The sequence below is a fragment of the Copidosoma floridanum genome, unplaced genomic scaffold, assembly GCF_036245765.1.
Source record: "Copidosoma floridanum isolate Cflo_tuat_1 unplaced genomic scaffold, Cflo_Japanese_pri ptg000043l, whole genome shotgun sequence".
Lineage (NCBI taxonomy): Eukaryota > Metazoa > Arthropoda > Insecta > Hymenoptera > Encyrtidae > Copidosoma > Copidosoma floridanum.
The window spans coordinates 265,015-284,502 of NW_028321920.1; the positions used below are offsets into that span (position 1 = coordinate 265,015).

Consider the following 19,488-nt stretch of genomic DNA (forward strand, 5'->3'; position numbering starts at 1 on the left):
CGTTTGCACATCATTATGTGTCAGCTGGGCCTCAATTGCGTTGCAAAAACGGCGCCCTCCAACGAGAAATTTGATAACTATGTGGGCCTAGCATGATATCAGTATATCTGTATAACCGATTACAGTCAAGTTGGTCGGGCATATAGATATACTTACCGATACGCCAAGCAATCAACACATACACAAGTATCTCACTTACAGGCATTTTTTTATCTATACCAAACTAATGATTAAAATTTACTATTAAACAAGCCGGGCAGCAAGAGCCCAGTAGCTGCGTGGTTAAATGCGTATGAAAGCTTTAGCTATCAGATATTGAGTTGCCAGGAGGTCCGGGTTCGAGACCAACCTTCGACGTAGTTTTAAGCGGTGTTGGGTAGAAATTAATTAATCTATAAGCCTTAGTCAGTAAGCAAATAGATTTTAATGTAGAATTAAAAATCGTAGATTGAAGGTAGAGTAGTAAGACTAGATGTAAGGTATAACAATAAGAGTAGATCTTAAGGTAGAATAATTAGAATAATAATTAGAAATAACGTAGAATAAAAAAATAGGTGTGAGATAGAATAAGAAAAATAGAAATAAGGTAGAGTTAATACCTAGATCTAAGGTAGAATCATAAGTAGCACATTGAGGGGTTGTAGGGTCAGATATAAAGTAGGATAGGGAAACTGAGCCAGGAGCCTCACTTAGGGTGTTAGAAGATTGTAATAACAACTACTAGGGATGACAGGTCAGCTAATACCTGGCTCAAGCGCGGTTGTGCGCACCCAAATTTTTGCAATTTTTTTTTTTCAATCCATACCACGTGCTTAATATGCTTATTTATACCATAAAAATCTATTTGCCGATGGTAAAAATATGTTTTAATCAGATAGAAGTCTTTAAATCAAGGGTAATGAAACAAAACTTTTAGTTAGCAACTGAATACATTTTTTTGACTTTAAAAAAATCTTTGAACAAAACATTTAATATTATTTAATTGTACATTTTAAAAAGGATCACCGAGATCGTTTTCAGGCATTATCAGTACACAGTGGCTTTTAATTAAAAATAAAAGTAGTTGGACGCATTACAATACTATTTGACGGGGTAAAAATAATTATTAGCATAAAAAGTCAAGTTTGTCTTGTGCTGCGTATGAAAGTGATTATATACTTGATTATTTAGTCCATAAGAAGAAAAACAGCTTTATTTGTATATTTGTGCACAAGATAGTCCTTGAATTAAAATCTTTGGGCTCTGCAAGCATAAAAATATTTTATACATTGCGCTGTTACGTGTGATGATGGCCTTGCAATGAATTATATATGACATTCTCATTTCGGTAAAACATAAAAATTTCTACTCGAAAAAGAACCATCATTTTTATGCATTCAGTTTATCTAATACATGCATGATTTGACAGACAATCATACTAGAATTATTTAATGATTTTCGTAATAATCACTGATCATTAATTAAAATATTTATATGCCACCAACGTTCTCTGATACTTCTTTCTCTAGATGAAAATTGATATTTCTGAATTGCAGAATACCTTGATCGTGCTAATGAATGACTCCGAAGAGATGAAACAGTTTCTTAAAGTTAGCATTATGTTAATTTTGGTTGTTTTGTTTTGATCAAAAATGTTTGTAGTCGTGAACTTGATTAAAGAAACAAGAACCACTTTTCAGACTTCACGATCTGAAGATAGTTTTTGATAAGCAGTTTTTATTTATTTGTATACATAAAAACTATAATTTGTACGTTTTTATACTACTTTTGTAATCACAGTAATTGAGTGTGCGATACGCTTTTAGGAAATATCCTTGTGGTTTGTAACGGACAACATTCAATGGATGATTTTTTTGAGTGAAAAAACAAAAGCTGAAGAATTTTTCTCCAACAACTACATTCCTTTCAACTGCCTTTTTCTCGTAGTGCAGAAAATTACGGGTATAAATGCTCGAGAGCTTAGCGAAGTTTACTAAATTGCAAGGGATCGAGAATTGATTAAAAGTCATTTTGGAACTTGGGATGAAAAAAAAGGATTAGGGGCAACTAATCTGACTTTTGATCAGCGCAGAAATGATTTTCAAGGACAAATAATCCGAGTCGGTTGCTTTAAGGTATTTTACCATCATAAAGAGGTAGAAAATAATGAAATGTATTGTTTGACGAGAAATTCTTTAGTATACAAGTTATTGTCGGTATCAACTAATGTGTGTTTGACCTTGTTGTGGAATTATGCATTTTATTTTTTACATCTTTAAATATCATTAAATGTAGCAGCGAGTAGTTGAAATATTAGAATAATTTAATTTGGACAACTTTCAACAGAATAGGAGTTATATTTTATATGCAATGTTGATTAAATTGGTATAATTTATACAATTAATACTGTACTTCAACGCAAATAAATAATTACAATATGAAAGAGTTATACAACAGTAATATAGAGATCTAGACATGCTGTTTATCTTGTTCACCCATTTATGCGTGTTATTAGTGAATACCTGGAGATAAGCTTGTCATGAAAGAATCCTAATTGTTTTTTCTTGTCACGGATAAATTTTTCGTTGTCCGAGCGATAGAGTCCTGAGCTAGTATACAAACTATCTGTTTGACTTTGTTGCAGATTCCACACATTCTTGAAATAGATACCGATTTCTATACCGACGGTAATGGCCGTGAAATGTTGAAACGTACGTTAAACAGCCGTCCGAACTGAAAAGTGAGGCTCGTGGAGCAAATCGCTGGTAACTACTATCCCGTGACCTCTAAAATTTCCATCAAAGATAAAAAAGAGATGTTGCGTATGAGCGTCTTACCCGACAGACCTCACGGTGGCTCGAGTCTCAGGGACGGAGAAATCGAAATGATGGTCGTACAAAATTTACTCAAAATATATCTCGACTAGATCATTGAAAAATAAACAAATTATAACGTTTGATCGAGTACAGATTCATAGGCGGTTGTTGTACACGGACTGAATGAAATAGCTTACAATACAGGGCTTGTCGTCAAGGGCAAACATTGTCTCGTGACTGGTAGCTTGATGGACCGAGACGATTTGATAATGAAAAAAAAGGAGCTTGCAAATAAACTTGCTATTAGTCCTTGGCTATTTTTTACTCCATTATATACATCCTTTCAGGATTGTAGTAAACAGTACAAAATGAAGGTTTGTTCATTATTTTCGTACGTAGAAATGTTTGTTTTTTACATCACTGTGGGTCTTTTAGATCGATGGGCTGGTCAAAGCTTTGCCAAGAAATGTCAGAATTCTTACACTCGAACCTTGGGCAGAAAAAAAAGTTTTACTTCGATTGGAGCACTTTTTCGAGACTGGCGAAACGCACGCGTACTCTGCAGCTGCAAAATTTGATCTCAAAGTAAGAACTGTCTTGAAGTTTACGATCGTTTTTTCTTTTCTTTCCTTTTCTTTTTCAGGAGATGTTTGCTGGTTTTACTGTGGACTCGTATGAGGAAATGACACTCGATGCAAATAAAAATCTGAAAGACGCGGAGCGGCTCAAATGGAAATCGGAACTTGACGAGGTTTCCCACGTTGATAGCTCTAAAACCGATCGTATAGAACTGTCCAATAGGTCTCTGATCGTAAGACTTAATCCTATGCAAATTAGAACATTTATCTTAAAACTTTCCCCTAAATTTCATTAATGTGTATCGTCGTTTTAAGGATGTATAATTACTATCGATGTTTAAAACTATGTATGTGCATCAAATTCACTCTCGTCTCTATGAATTTGTCCCAATACGATGTGTATAAATAACAAAATAATAGTATCCCGTGTATCTCAATTATGATAATAAATTATTCTCCTTTGAAATAAAGTATTTTTTCAGTTGCTTGTCATGAGTTTATTATGTAAAATTAAATAAAGATAAGTAAAGGTAAAGCTAATTTTTATAAATATTCAGTTTACTACGTTGAATCTCGTAGTGTAAGAATAGGTGAAAATAACTAGTTAAAATATTGAAGTTTCTCTACTCTAGTTTCCAAGATAATTAAAAAATATCAAGACAAAGAGTTATCATTAAACTGAAACTTATGAATATGTAAATTAATTATCGATTGAGAATTGAGTTCAAAATATTGTAAAAAAAAGGTCTAAAAACGTAATACTTCATAAAATAAAAAAATCTCAAATTGTTATACTGCTTACATAATTTCTGTCAGTAACATTTGTTTACAAGTTTACTGACGTAGTTCAACAAGTTGAGATAAAAATATGTAAAAAAAATCCGCTAAAAAACACACGCAAAGGTTTCAGTCAATATTGAAGAAAAAAAGCACATTTTTATGTGAAATTTTCTCTCAGTTAACCAATTTTTCGTTCACTATTTAGTAACAAATTAAAATTAAAATGAGATTGCAAACACATCGAAGTTTATTTTTATTTATATTTGGTACCGCATTTGTCATCGTAGGATTTGGAATATGGCTACTCTTGTCATCAAAATATGAAAAACCTATACCTGTAATAGGGCCTAATGTAAGTATAATATATTGGATGATACAAATTAAATAATGTTGTGATCTAGATAAATACTACCATAAAAAAAATTTTATTAACCATACGCAGACTTGCCCAAACAGTCAGCCACATAAACTAAACATACATTTGATATCGCATTCTGAGAGTAACATTGGTTGGCTTCATGTGCATAATCAAACATACTTTTTATTCTGAAGTTCAACTACTTAGTGCATAAAAAAAACTCCTTTAACTTTTTTAAAAATTCATTTACAGCTGTTATTGATAGTGTCATGTTATCATTGACGAAGCATCAAAATAGAAGGCAATAAATAAGAAAACTGCATAAAAAAATTAAAAGAAATTAAAACATATTTTTTTGCTAGGTTTGTCTACGCTGAAACATTTGTTTTATGGAAATGGTGGAAGCGTCAAAATCAAACTAAAAAGGAAATGTTACAAAAATTAATAAACGACGGCAGGTTTGAAATTGTGAGTGGAGGGTGGACCATTAATGACGAAGCTGTTTCCTATTACCAATCGATCATAGACCAGTACACTTTAGGCTTCAGGTTTTTGAGTTTCCGTTATCATAGATAAATTCTAAAGCCACAAAAAAAAAGATAAAGTAAAACTGTTAATCCCAGGAGAGTAAAATATATGATTGGTAATTATGATGGTCCAAGGGTTGCCTGGCAAGTAAATTCGTTTGGACATTCTCGGGAACAAGCATCGCTATTTTCGCAAATGGGTTTTGATGGAATGTTTATTAGTCAAGTTGATTATCAATTTAAAAAGGCATGTCTCGACAATAAAACTGCCGAGTTTATGTGGAAAACAAGTAACAGTTTAGGTAGGAAATTTTATTATTTTTATTAAATTGTGTTCCGATAACTTTTGGTGGTCATTCGTTTCGGCAAGTCCAACAATTTATTCCCGTTAATAATATACAACCGCTTTACACCACCACCTGGATTTTGCTTTGTTATTCGTTGTGACGAAAGAGTACCAATTATAAATGATCCTAGAAATTTAAACTATAACGTGGATAAGAGGGTAAACATCAGATTTACAGGTTTTTAAACATTTTTTTAAAATTGTTTCATTGTATACTTTAAATTTTTATGATGGGTAAAGGTAGAGCAACTATTAACTTATGCTAAAAAACAAGCTTTATCGTATGGAACAGATAATATTAAATTTCTGATGGGAGATAAATTACAGTACACAGAAGCTGAGCTGTGGTACAGTAATATGGATGAACTAATCAGGTGTATCTTTAATTGATACTATAACGTGGTACTAAAGCGTAACACTAATCTATCGTTTGGTTTGTTAGATATATCAATGAGAAAAAAAACGACCAGTTTAATATTTTTCATTCCACGCCTTCGTGTTACTTAAAATCTTTGAATGACTTGAACATTTCATGGCCTGTCAAAACTGACGATTTTTTTGCCGTACTCCTGGAATCGCCATTCTTTTTGGTCTGGTTTCTTCACTTCTCGGCCTATATTGAAATTTTTCGAGAGACTGGAAAATAATTTTTTACAGGTCAAAAGTCATGACATGTATTATACTCTCCATGTTACCTTCAATTAATAAAAGAATAAAAAAAATGAAAAAATAGGTGGTCAAACAACTTTCGGTCCTCACACATTCATCTGACTCTGAAGAATATCAAACGTACAAAGAAGCAATGGGACTGATGCAAAATCACAACACCATTACCGGTACTGCATTTAGTGGCTCATTCTCACGCTGAAGTGGGCTGGTTGTACTTAACCTACGATGTAATATACAACAAATGTAAGATATAAATAAAAGTTGCGCATACTTTGTAAATAATATTGATTATTCATCTATACAGGAAGGAAAATTAAATGGAATATCACAAGTGGCATATTTTATGAAAAACATGTCTTTACCTTACATTAAGCGTGAAGTACTCCTCCCTTTTGCTAGCGAGTAAGAAAAAAATATTTTAATTTCAGGGGTGCAATACGTGATCGACAATGTCATTGAATCGCTCCTAAAAAATCCAGGAAGAAGGTATTTTCAAATCAATATTTTGACAACTAATATGTATACCATTACACCATACTGACGATCTCAGCGAAAAATAACAACCGATAATGAGAATTGTAAAGTCCGTATTTGAGACAAGTAATAAAATGTCATAAGTTATACATAATTTTTGATTATCAGTTGTTATTATTACATATATATTTTTCAACGCCAATGTTATTGTAGAAACAGAAAATAATAGTAAATGGAAAAAACTTTTATTGTTAATTATCGCTGGGGGATGATGACAAATCGATTTGTAATTAGATTTGCGTTTGCCGAAATGGCAATGCTATGGAAGTGGTGGAAAAATCGAAACGACACTATGAGAGAAAAGTTAAAAATGTTGGTCAACGAAGGACGATTTGAAATAGTTGGTGGTGGTTGGAGTATGAACGACGAGGCTACCACAAATTACCAATCACTGATTGATCAATACACTTGGGGCTTCAGGTATGCTTACAATTGGATTGAATGATTTATTGTTGCGATTAATATAAACTTATTTACCTTTAAAGGCGAATAAATGACTCCTTTGGTTCTTGTGGGCGACTTCGAGTCGGATGGCAAGTTGACCCTTTCGGACATTCTCGCGAACAAGCTTCCATTTTCGCTCGAATGGGTTTTGATGGAATGTTCGTTGGTCGAATCGATTACGTGTACAACTGGGCCCGCTTGTGGAATAAAACTGCCGAATTCATCTGGAAAGGCAGTGATAGTCTAGGTATGTGGTTTACTTTCATTCCCAGAGGGGAAGTACAATTTTCACTTCCGGCTACTTGCACCGGAAAAGTGAAGTCGTACTTTTTTCTTGTACGGCTGTTTGCAATGTTTAGCATACCTCCATCGAAAACTCATTTTCTTTCTAATTTTAGAATTGAAAGGATGACGTAATTTTCTATACATAAAAGTCCTATGTCTTTAAAAGATTATAAGACTGTATTTTTTTTCCACGTAGAGTGCAACATAAATACTTTTAAAAAGTAAGATTTTTTTTATACGGGTTTTCATGTATATATCAAAAAATTTTCATTTCAATGAAAAACCAGGATTGATGAAAATAAAAATGAATTTCAGGTAAATCTGCCAATCTATTTACGATGATTTTGTACTACCGTTTTTTCACCCCACCTGGTTTTTGTTTTGATACTTTCTGCGGCAATCGCGTGCCCATCATCGATGACCCAAACAACGTAAATTACAACGTACATGACAGAGTAAGCGAAAATTTTTCATGCCATCACTTTGGAACAATATATTATTGTACAAGATATTTATTTGACTAAAGGCAGAGAAACTACTACATTTTGCTTCGAAACAAGCTACGATGTACCAGACCAATAATATAATCATTACAATGGGACGGACACATCATTACTTAAACGCTGAGCTGTGGTTCGCCAACATAGACAAACTCATCAAGTTGGTTTCAAATTTTTTTTCTAAAACAACATGCCGAAGTATACGGTTGAAACAAATTTGCGTGATTACTCAGGTACATAAACAGTAAGGAAGGAGACAACTATGAGGTGTTTCACTCAACTCCGTCGTGCTACTTGCGGGCACTGCACAAGCACGATTTGAGATGGCCTGTTGAAATCGGCGATATGTTCCCCTACTCTTTCGACCAACATTCATTTTGGACCGGTTTTTATACGTCCAGACCGGCACTGAAGTACTTCGAAAGACTCGGCAATAACTTTTTGCAAGTCGGGGCTTTAATGAATTTCCCATTTCAACTTGCAAAAAAAAATTGGATTATCTTTTTTTTTGTCATTCCAGGTGGCGAAGCAATTATCTGTCTTGGCGAATCTGCCCGATACCGAAGAGCTGCAACGTTTCCGAGAGGCAATGGGGGTGTTAAAGCATCATGACGCCATTACGGGCACTGCAATGCAAAATGTTGCGTTTGACTATGCCAAACTGTTACATCGCAGTATTTCCAAAGAAGAGCACGTTGCCTCTGAAGCTCTAAAATAATAATAATCATGCACTTTGAAAATATCAGCTGTTTGAAAAATATACATGTCTTTTGTTCTCAGCAATTGGGCATTGAAAAAAAAAATTTCAAATGCGCCGGAATTCCACTCGTGTCTGCTTCTCAACATTAGCGCCTGTGATTATTCCTCCAATCACCGAAAATTCGTTGTCACTGTGTACAATCCGACCAGTCAAATGGTCCAGCAGTTCATCAGAGTGCCGGTTCAGAATTTGGTGTACGGGGTCAAAGACTTTACTGGTGCGTCAATAATAAAGGTGGCTTGAACGTTTGGTGCCGTACCCAGTGAGGGGCCCTTTGAGGTTTTATTGATTACGAAAAATGTTCTTTGTCCATTGTCATGATTATTGAATGTATGAATCACGCGTTCAATTTCAAGAGTTTTAATGGCCTAAAAAGTTATAAAATATCAATAAAATAAATAGTAAAAACTCACCACTTTAATCATCGCATGCGCAGAAGACGATAAATCACTTTTCTCTAAATTTTCTTAAAATCTAAGTGGTTTACGTATAATTTTCACAGTTCTAAGAGATCACTAATAAAAAAAAAGGTACAAATACAGTTTTTATTTACAGAGGTTTGTCATTTACTTTTGGAGTTAGCGTCATTTTAGTAACAAATTCTGTAAGACTGTCTGTTAAATTGGTGAGTTTTCAATAGTGATTTTCTTAAAAGTAAAGTGGTTAACCCCAGTGTTCTTTATCGTAAATGAATGAGGCATACCTCATTTACATAGTTAGAAAATTTCAGCTATTTTGATTAATCCAGTGGAAATAGTCCAAGTCACCTTTGAAATACATAAATGTACCCAATTATTAATCGATTGATGGGATTTTTTTTTTTTAATTGTAGGGAACGATATGGTTACTCAAATGGTGCCAATTCCAGACAAAGTGCAAGCGATCCCCGGTCGAGTCAGCAGTGCAACAATGGAGTTGGTTTTCCTAGCTGAAAATGTTTTCTCGCTTGGTTTCCAATCGTTTTACGTTTACCAAAAAAAGTCCGATCCCAATTTCGTGCCAAACGACCCAAAACCGGCTAATGGCTCCCAATTTATAGGCTCCGAGGTAAAAAGTTGACCATTACTTTTTCCAATATCATTTTGCAATGCCATAAACAATAAACGTTGTATTTAAGTTATTTAACATAAGTGCCAACGCGAAAGGTAGAATCTTGATAAATATGACTCACGGGACAAGGGGCCTGAAAATCAGACAATCGTTTCATTATTACGATGCTGCGGAGGGCAACAACGCATTGATCGCCAACAGATCGTCGGGGCTGTATGTTTTAAGACCAAAGAGCAGCATCACCCATATTTTAAATGTTACCAACTCCACGCAGATCTTCAAAGGTATGTCATATGGGACACTGCTAATATGCCATTAAGTCTCGATTGTACCATTTTCAAAAATTAAATGCCGGCAGGACCTTTGGTCGAGGAAATTCATCAAGTAGTCAATGAATGGGTGAGCCAAGTAGTTAGAATTTACAAGGGAAAAAGTCAAGTGGAATTTCATTGGCTGATCGGACCTGTGCCCATCGAGTAATTTCATATATTAATGGTTACTTGTAAAAAAAAAAAAAAACAGTTCATCCTCTATACGTATTATAAAATTATTTTGTACAGCTTGTCGAAGATGATAGGCGGCAAGAAAGTGGTCAGCAATTACTTTACGAACTTGGTGAACAGAAGGACATTTTACACGGACAGCAATGGTAGGGAGATGATTCAGCGTAAGCTCAACAAGCGCCCTCACATAAACGTTTGGCTGGAGGAACGAGTTTCTGGTAACTATTACCCGATCCCAACGAAAATCGCCATCGAGGACAAGAGGAAGTTGTTACGTGTGAGTGTGTTGACCGACAGGCCACAGGGTGGCTCGAGCTTGTTTCGAGGACAAATTTAGTTGATGGTAACGAAAAAGTCACCCCAAATGGTAAAACTGACGCGTTGAATTTCGCCAAAATGTGTTTCAGCTTCACAGAAGGTTAACCAATCACGACAAGATGAACCGCCTCAATCAAATATTGAACGAAATGGCGTACGGAACGGGCCTTGTGGTCAGAGGTAAACATTACTTGCTGACCGGCAGTTTGATGGACAAGGACGAGCTCATTTTGCAAGAAAAAGAGAAAGCGATTGAACTGTCCCTTGGATCTTGGCTCTTTTTCACCCCCACGACAAGTTCTTTTCAAGACTGGAATCAACTTTACAAAATGAAGGTTGTACATTTTGTCACTCCCTGCTGTACTTCGGCATGTATTTTTGAAGAATTTAAATTTGAAAATAATAACTCGGGTGGTAGTGCTATCAAGTATATATTAATACAAATAACTTTCGACGTTCGTCACAATGTATTCGCTACCTTACCATCTTGCGTACTACACTTAGTCACTAGTGTGACGATTAAGTTTTTTACCTGATGAGGGCCTCGTTATCTATATATAAGTGTATGGGTCGTAACGTCGAAAGTTATTTGTATTTAATAAATACTTGATAGCATTGCCATTCGAATTACCATTTTCAAATTTATCGTATCAGGTATCACTCGAGTTTTAAAATAACTAAATAAATTCAAAATTTTCCTCGATCCGTCAGGGCGACGGTTTAACGATTTTGCTGCCTAAAAACATTCGTATTCTGACTCTCGAGCCTTGGAAGGATGGGGAAGTTCTACTGCGACTTGAGCACATATTTGAGAATGGCAAAACTTCCTTGTACTCGACAGTTGCCCAAGTCGATTTGAAAGTAATACCTATTATGTTTCTTATTGATCACAATTGGTTCCATTGATACATTCTTGAGTTGTGGATTGTTTTTGCCGATAGGAGCTGTTCGCCAGTTTTTCCGTGGATTGGGTGCGAGAAACGACTCTTGGTGCGAATCAGTTTTTGAAAGACGAGCAGCGATTGAAGTGGACGTCGGGGACGGACGATAACGTTGAAACTGGAAATTTGGACTCGGACAAAGTGCAGGCCTCCAGTAATTCTATCGTGGTACTACTGAAACCAATGGAAATTCGGACTTTTGTCGTCAAACTTAAACACGGGTCTTAATGAGATCGTGGAGTATTAAACTTTGTGCGATAACACATTTATAAAGACCAATAGTAATATATTAATGAAGAAAATGTTTGAAGTAAATTTTTTTGTCACGAATGTATATTATTGTATGTGCTCAATAAATGTAGTCCTCATAAATTATAAAAGTATTCTATTTTATTTCAAATCATTCTAAGAAAAAAAATAAACCTTGTTTTTAGTTGCGTGTAACTTTTTTTACTTGTTATACCACAGAGTACAATAGATAATAATCGCTTTAATGTTAATATATAGGCAGTATTTTCTACATCTCTTGCGTCACAGATTGAGCGTAAAGGCCATTGGTTTACTTTGAAATTAAAATAAACATAGTTAAATATAATTGCTTACTTATTTTACGTTTCTAATACTTCATAAATATGTTTATTAGATTGAACATTGATTATTTAAATGATGAGGTTTTTTTATGTAAGTATACGAATGTATTTGTGAAAAATCCTACGACTTTTACGAAGGCTAAGGGGTAAAAAATGTTGGAAAAATATTTTGTTATTTGTGTAGGCATGTCTTTAAAAAGTCCCCTTTGGCACACATTTCGTTACACATTTTATTTGTTGTTTAACAATTTAATACATATGATATGCTACTACTCATAAAACACTTGCCAAAAAATGTTAGAATTCTCGCACTTGAATCATAGTTCTATTAAATGTATGTCTAACGTATTTTTATAAAATGTAAATATTTAGGAACTATTTTACGATTTTTCCATAATATCAGTTAAAATAACGTTTCTCCGCTCTAATCACTGGATCAAAGATAATAATCAAATCAAATGGTGTATAGTCTGTCGTTTCACTACTATTCTTTTGCCAACAGAAAATACAGATCAATAGAAATGCTTTCATTAGAGGTGGCTCAAAATAATTATTGTAGATCACTTTATTACTAGCTATGTCATGATCTAAAAATTAATTGATATCCATTTTAAAAAATTTCGTTTAAATTTGATCGATGATGTGTATGATTTTACAGTACCAAATGAATATACAAGAATTTTAACGTTATTTTCTCCCCTCAAAATCGAATCTTCCCAGTTATTTTATTAGTATTCTGTAAGTCTAACGCTCAATGTCGAAATAAGCGACGCTGTTCTTACAATTGTAAGTGATACTTTGTTCGGCTTCTTTAGAAAGTAATTGCAGAAAACCAATTTGATTGCTGTCCGCATTGTAATTTATCTGTATGAAAAAAAATTTGAAAAAAAAAAATTCGAAGTACAAACCGTCAATGGTGATCGGTAAAATTTTCGATTTATACCTTTGACGCGCTGTCGATTTCATTGAGCCAAATTTCGGATTCACTGCCCTCGTGACTGATTTCCACTGTTCGCGAGGGACTAGCCAAAATACATGACGAGCGCGTTTCGGCGTCACAACGTACTAGTATCGCATCTCGAGGATCACCGTCGTTCGGATCAATCCAATACTCTCCTGTATGGGTATTTGTATTTTGATGATTATAGCATTTTTTCAAAGTAGATTTTCGTGAATTAGAAATTTCTCTAACCCGTAGGTTTTTCGGGGGAAAGCGGCAAAGAGGTCGGCACACGTCCTCGCAGGTAACTCTTTGCTTCCATTGGGCCGGACAATGCTTTCCAAGTTGCTCTTTACCTGATCGTAAAACTTGGTCAAAATTTCCTTTCGCTCCTCGTCGTTAAACGGACCGAACATCCTGGGAGGCTCGATAGTTTGGGACGTCGAGTCTGGACCTTTGCTGGTTATCTTATTTTGTAAACGGAATAAAAAAAAAATTTTCTCTCTCGAAAGGTGTTCTTAAAAATATTTGCAGCGAGGTACCTCGAGGCGCCAAGATTGTCCTGCAAGGGGTAATTTATGTTTGCTCGCGCTGCGCTGGGCCTTGGACTCGAGGACGGGTGTCTCGGCGTTGACGAGCTGGAATAGTTTATCGTCGTTTCCGTCGAGCTGTGAGTTTGGCCTGGAACTGCTTTTACAGGAGGTGTTTACTTGCATCCGCAGTTTTTTCTCCGATCGTATGAGGTCTACATGTTTATAGGGTCCCGTAATCTGTTCGAATAGGATGGACTCACCGATTTTTTTTTTTTTTTTTAATGTATTAAGAGCACGATTTTTAATGGTGGGTCACTGTCCGAATGGTCAATTTTTTGATACTCGACGAGTTTTGTCAGTTAATTTTAAATATTGGTTTTTTCGACAAACGAAAGTTTTCACCCGATTCTTTCACTCATTTTAAACAAAAAAAAGTATTACGTTATAAATTAGATTACTAGATTTGAAAAAAAAACACCAAAAGATTTCGAAAACCGTAAAGAACATATTTTTCAAAACTTTGTGAGTTTTTGCCAAAAAGTATAAATTTTACGAATATACTTCATCCACAACTTTTTGCTTCAAATGCGACCAAAAAATCAGAAAAGAAAATTTTTTTACGAACAAAAAAAAACAACATTTGTTACTTGTAAGTAAAATTTGTCAATTAACAAAAAATTGACCTTTTGGACAGCGACCCAACATGAAAAGTTGTGTTCCGCAGGCCCTAATGCATAAAAAAAAACTATGCTGGGTCTATTCTAATTAAACAGGTCAGGGAACCTTACCCGACCCCCCGACTTTATATTTATGGACTTGATATCATGATTGGCTTACCGTATCCATCATAGGACGAAGGGTTGCTGGTGGAAGTCACGGTGGCTTGCGACTCTTTCATCGTTGTTTCTATAATTAAAAAAAAAAAAAAAAAAAAAAAAAAATAGCAACAATATCTCTCAACCCCAACTAGTACACTACTTAGTGTAAAATTAAGAATATACAATTGTAATTATAGTCGTTAAATCAAAACAGTTTGGACGCATGGAGAACTAGGAAACAATAACGCCATTCTTTAAACTCCGTCTAAGGTAAATAGTTTAATTTTGAAAAAAAAAACGGGCGGCAAAAATGTAAGGCTAAAAATAAAATAGGATACCCAAGATCACAGTTGTGTACTTTTCTCGTAGAAAAAAATCTAACCCTAACTGAGTGTGGTGCGAGCAATACAACTCAGTAGCAGAGTAAAGAGCAAGAGAAAAAAAAGACTGTAACCATATGAAAACAGCATTGTAGACGATAGCATAGTAATAAAAAAAAAAATACGAGAAGAGGTAAGCTTACGTGTGAGTGCACTAGAAGCTACAAAAATAAATGAACAATAAATTAATTTTACATAGCATTAATGTATTTATTCATATGTAAGATTGGAATTGTAAATAAATGGCATCGAACAAAAATTCTATTACTTCCCAGTACTGAAAATTACTGGCAAACCATAGCTAAGCACCGCGAATCAAAGAAACGCGCTGTAATCGAGTAATAAAGCAACCATAAAAAAACGCATTAAAACAGAAATAAAAAAAAGTCAAATGCACTGGATGTACCCTAAGCTCTGAGTACTTCGCGTTAATTTATGCATGTATTGTAGCGTGGTTAAGTAATTGATATGGTTTTTGCAAGTAAAACTTATGAGAAAAATTTTTTGTGGCAAAAAATTTAATTTCTACAAAACATATGTTAAGAGATAAAAATTTTGCATGTGTTTCAAAATTAAAATAGTGTTTAGGACTGTAAAAATTTTCACTGGTCAAATAGAAATAATTTTTAACAATAAATTGAAATGAAAAAAATGTACTTAAATAAATGATCAAGATCTCAAAAACATAACTACTTCAGCTAACAATTGCTCTATGGATTAATCATAATATTGTTATAAAATAAGTCTTAATAAAATAATTTTACACAATTAAAATGCAAATCTTTCATTTCTTATCATACTCTCTCTTATGATGAAAATTAGTACAAATTTTTGAAGAAATTCAATTTTTTTCCATAATTTGTACAAAAAATATAGAGGTATAAATATTTCGGCAGAGCTCATACGTACTATTTACTTGAAAAGCTTCCGTACTCGTTTAATTTTTCTCGTTCTTGTTCCCATGTATTTTCTCTTTAATAATTTTTCCCTAAGAAACAACTCTAATGTCTTGAGATGTGTTCGAACACAATTAGTCATGTAGTTATGTACATGTCCCCACCCAAATAATCCCACTACTGATAGTACTGACCCTTCCTATTGCAGACTAATTGCGCTCGGGCCAATAGTGAAAGGGCGTAAACTCATCACTGCACAGTGTGGGGATATTCGGGAATGCAATGGGACTACCGTCCCTCAGTCCTCAGTTATTCTCTCCCGGAGTGTTCTAGTGTCTACTAGTGGTAACTGCTCGCATTGTGAACCGAAGGGTGCAACTAGTGAAATCGGAGTGTACGTCAGAGTGAAAAATGAAGAAGGCCATTTCTAACTGGTGCAGGAAGACTAGAGCGTCTTTCCGGTCCCTTCGGCGCGGACCAAATGATCACCAGCCAAATAGTGAGGTAACTTTTGGTTAAAATTACATAAACTATATTTACCTTGCACGCATTCCCATATCAGTTAGATGTGTAGAAATATTTAAAGTGAATAATCGGGCATTGAAATATCATTGCTGCCCACTTTTGAATTTGAAAATCGGGGTTGGGGTGCGTCTCAGTGCTAGTTTTGGTACCTCCGATGTAATGTTGAGTCCGATTTTCGGGACATCGGTGTTTTCGGGCGCAACTGCTATTTTGTATTATCCGTTTTTCCTGCGCGCTTTTTTCGTTCTTCGCTGTACACTTACACTGGTTAAAGCGTAAATCTTTTCCATGTATATGTAGCATTGCTATTTTTCTCGAGCGTACAAACTATTCATTGGTTTCGGTGCATATGCGATTTTCTCATGGAAAAAAAAAGATAATGTACTTAAAGTAAAGAGAAGAAAACCGAGAAAGTCGAATTTCCCTGCTCGTGTGCGTGACGCATCTTACATTTGTAATTTCGGTGATACCAGTTTTGAGGGCGCCGGGAAAGACCCTTTTTCTTTCTCAGGTATATGCACACATGTATTCAGGTGGCAGCATTGAGTTAGATTTTTAGCTTGGAAATATTGAGAGTTTAATCGATGCTAATTTATTGAGGCAGTAAATTTTTAATTCACATACATTATCAGAGTCCACATGTGTGTCATCTTCACTGTACAAATTACATTTTAGTGGACTTTTAATTTGAATATGGATTATTGGGAATCACACTTCCCCAGAGCTCTGGATCATCCCCTCTCTGTCTATGAATTGTACCTCCTTGAAAAACGATTTTTGTTATTGTTCGCCATACAAAATTTTTGTCCCACGTTCGCGATTATTCGTGCAAAAAAAGAAATAAAATTAATCATGTTTCTCCGACACAAGTACTAATTTGCAGATTTTGATGTTCTTATAGAAATAAAATTGTTTCCGTGTCTCATAATCAAAAAGTAACGACTAACCAAAATCTCAACCGTTTTTCCTTTCAGATTCAGAGGCTTGCCGAGTACGAAAAGTACATGGAAACCGACGCGCGAAATTTGGCGTCAGTTAATAGTGATGCAAAGTCGCACAAATCCCGGACATGGGGTCTCCTGCGAAAATCCGCCTCCTCTAGCCCCCGCGTCTTTGGTGTCAATCTGGCGCGGCTCGACGAGAACGGTCTGCCCAAGCCAGTCCTCGTCATGCTGCAGCAGCTCCTCGCCAAGGGTCCCTCCACCCAAGGCATCTTTCGCAAATCCGCCAATTTAAGGGTGGTCCGGGAGCTCAAGGACCAGATCGAGTCCTCGGGCAACAGTAGTTGCCTCGAAGACGCGTCCGTACTCGCAGTGGCTGCCCTACTCAAGGACTTCTTGAGATCACTGCCCGACCCCCTCCTTACCTCTCACCTCTTCTCCCTGTGGATGGCCAGCCTCAAGTCTCCGGACCCGCTCACGACGATCAAAAGGTACGACCCCTGATATTTTTACTTCAATGGAGCTACCTTATCATACATAACTATCCATTTGTTTAACGTTCGTTTGGTTTGTAGCATTTTGGACCGTCTGCCAAGGGCAAACTATACGCTGCTGTCGCACCTGATCCATGTGCTGCACCACATAGCCCGGCGCTCGAAGCACAACCTCATGTGCGCGAGTAACCTCGGCGTGTGCTGTGGGCCAAGTCTGCTCTGGTCCGAGAGTCCCTCGGTCAACCAGAGCCAGGCGATTCCTGCCCTCGTGGAGATGCTTATCCAGCACTGCGAGGTCCTGTTCGGTGAAAGGGTCGACCTGCTTTTCGGCGCCAAGCCAAGCGACAGCGGAGCCCAAGACAGCATCGACAGCCTACACTGTAAGCACCATACTTTTCTTGAGATCCGCCAAAGACTTTACACTATAAAAACTGGTTCAAATCATTTTTCCTCTCGTTTTACAGTAGCTGATGGAATTTCCCTGGACAATCTCTGTTTGACAGAACCTCCACGCAAAGATTGCTTATCCTTGTCCACGAATTCTGGGCTGGCGCTGTCGGACTGTGAGATCTTTGTCCCTGAATCGCCGATGGATTCCGCGGACTCGGCTGTCAAGCTTCAAGAGGCCGTAAAAAAAAACGCCGAGAACCCCAAGGAAGAGGTCCTGTACCGGTGGAGAATCATAAAATTCACGGACATTATAGTAGACTACAATAAGTCGGCACAGCAGGACGCCAGACTGCACGACTTTGGCAAAAAAGATATCGGCAGCGATAACAGTAGCAGTGGCAGTTGCATAATCGGTAACAATAAGGATAACAAGCACAAGCAAACATGGCCGGAAACGCCGCCACCCCTGCCTCCACGACGCCGGCACTCGAAACCCGTCCACCTTAACTTGTAGGGTAGGCGCGAACCGGCCACTGCTGCCATCTCAAACCCTATCGCAACTAGGCACTTGAGATTCGTCGTTGACGAAGAAAGTTACGTCTGGTTTCGGATGCGGCTGCACCCAGAGAAACGTATCGGAACGTTTTTTTCTTTTCTTGTGCTCTCGTTCATGGGACTTAACAGTTATGAATTGAGTTGAAATAAAGAAAGAGAAACAGTTACGAGTGCAAGAATAGTTATGATAAAAAGTGTACTTTTAGCCAATAATCAGGCTATTGAATATAGTTACTATCGAGTGCCTATAGTCGAACGAACAAACTCTCAGGCCAAGGGAGGTATTAATATAAAAAACTAAAAAAGATAGTTGATTTTTTTGTGGACTTACTTTGTTTTTGTACGTGCTTCTTTGACCGAGGGATATAGTCAGACATTTTTTATTAAGCTTTATTGTGACGAATGTGTTAAAGTAAACTAGCTTTTTCATGTGATTTTAATTTTAAGTTCATTGTTAATATTTAGAGTGTACAGCGTTTATATGAAAAAAATATAACTTGTATCATAGCATTGAAATCTTCAAGTGTTATTTAGTTTATAAGTAGATTGTATCATAGTCAACAGAATTTCTAAAAACTGTATAATTTATACATGTATTTGTACATATTGGGTATATCATTTACGTCGTTAAAGTTTGTAAATACAAATGTCATTTAACGAAAATTATTACTTAATTTTATTGTCGAATAAAATAACATTTCGTATTTCGTACATAAATAAACTAAGCTTTTTTTCCATCCTACACAAATTACCTGTATCGTACAATAATTTTATTGATAAGTTTTTCGATTCATCCTTGCTTTTATGCTGGGTATCTTTTTTCATTACAGCTAAATTTGGGTGTACGAAAAAATATGTTAAGAAATAAAAATTTTTCATATGTTTTGGATTCTAAATTAAAGTAGTGTTTTGAACAGTAAGAAAGTTGCACTGGTTAAACAGAAATAATTTTTATCAATAAATTACAATGAAAAAAATGCACTTGAAATAAATAATTGAGATATTGAAAATATAATTTCTTTAGATATTAATTGGATT

General features: G+C 35.7%; 1 pseudogene; it reads left to right on the forward strand.

Annotated features, from left to right (window-relative positions):
* Positions 1–4,376: 4,376 nt before the first annotated feature.
* Positions 4,377–11,616, forward strand: LOC149373078 (lysosomal alpha-mannosidase-like; annotated as a pseudogene).
* The last annotated feature ends 7,872 nt before the right edge of the window (positions 11,617–19,488 follow it).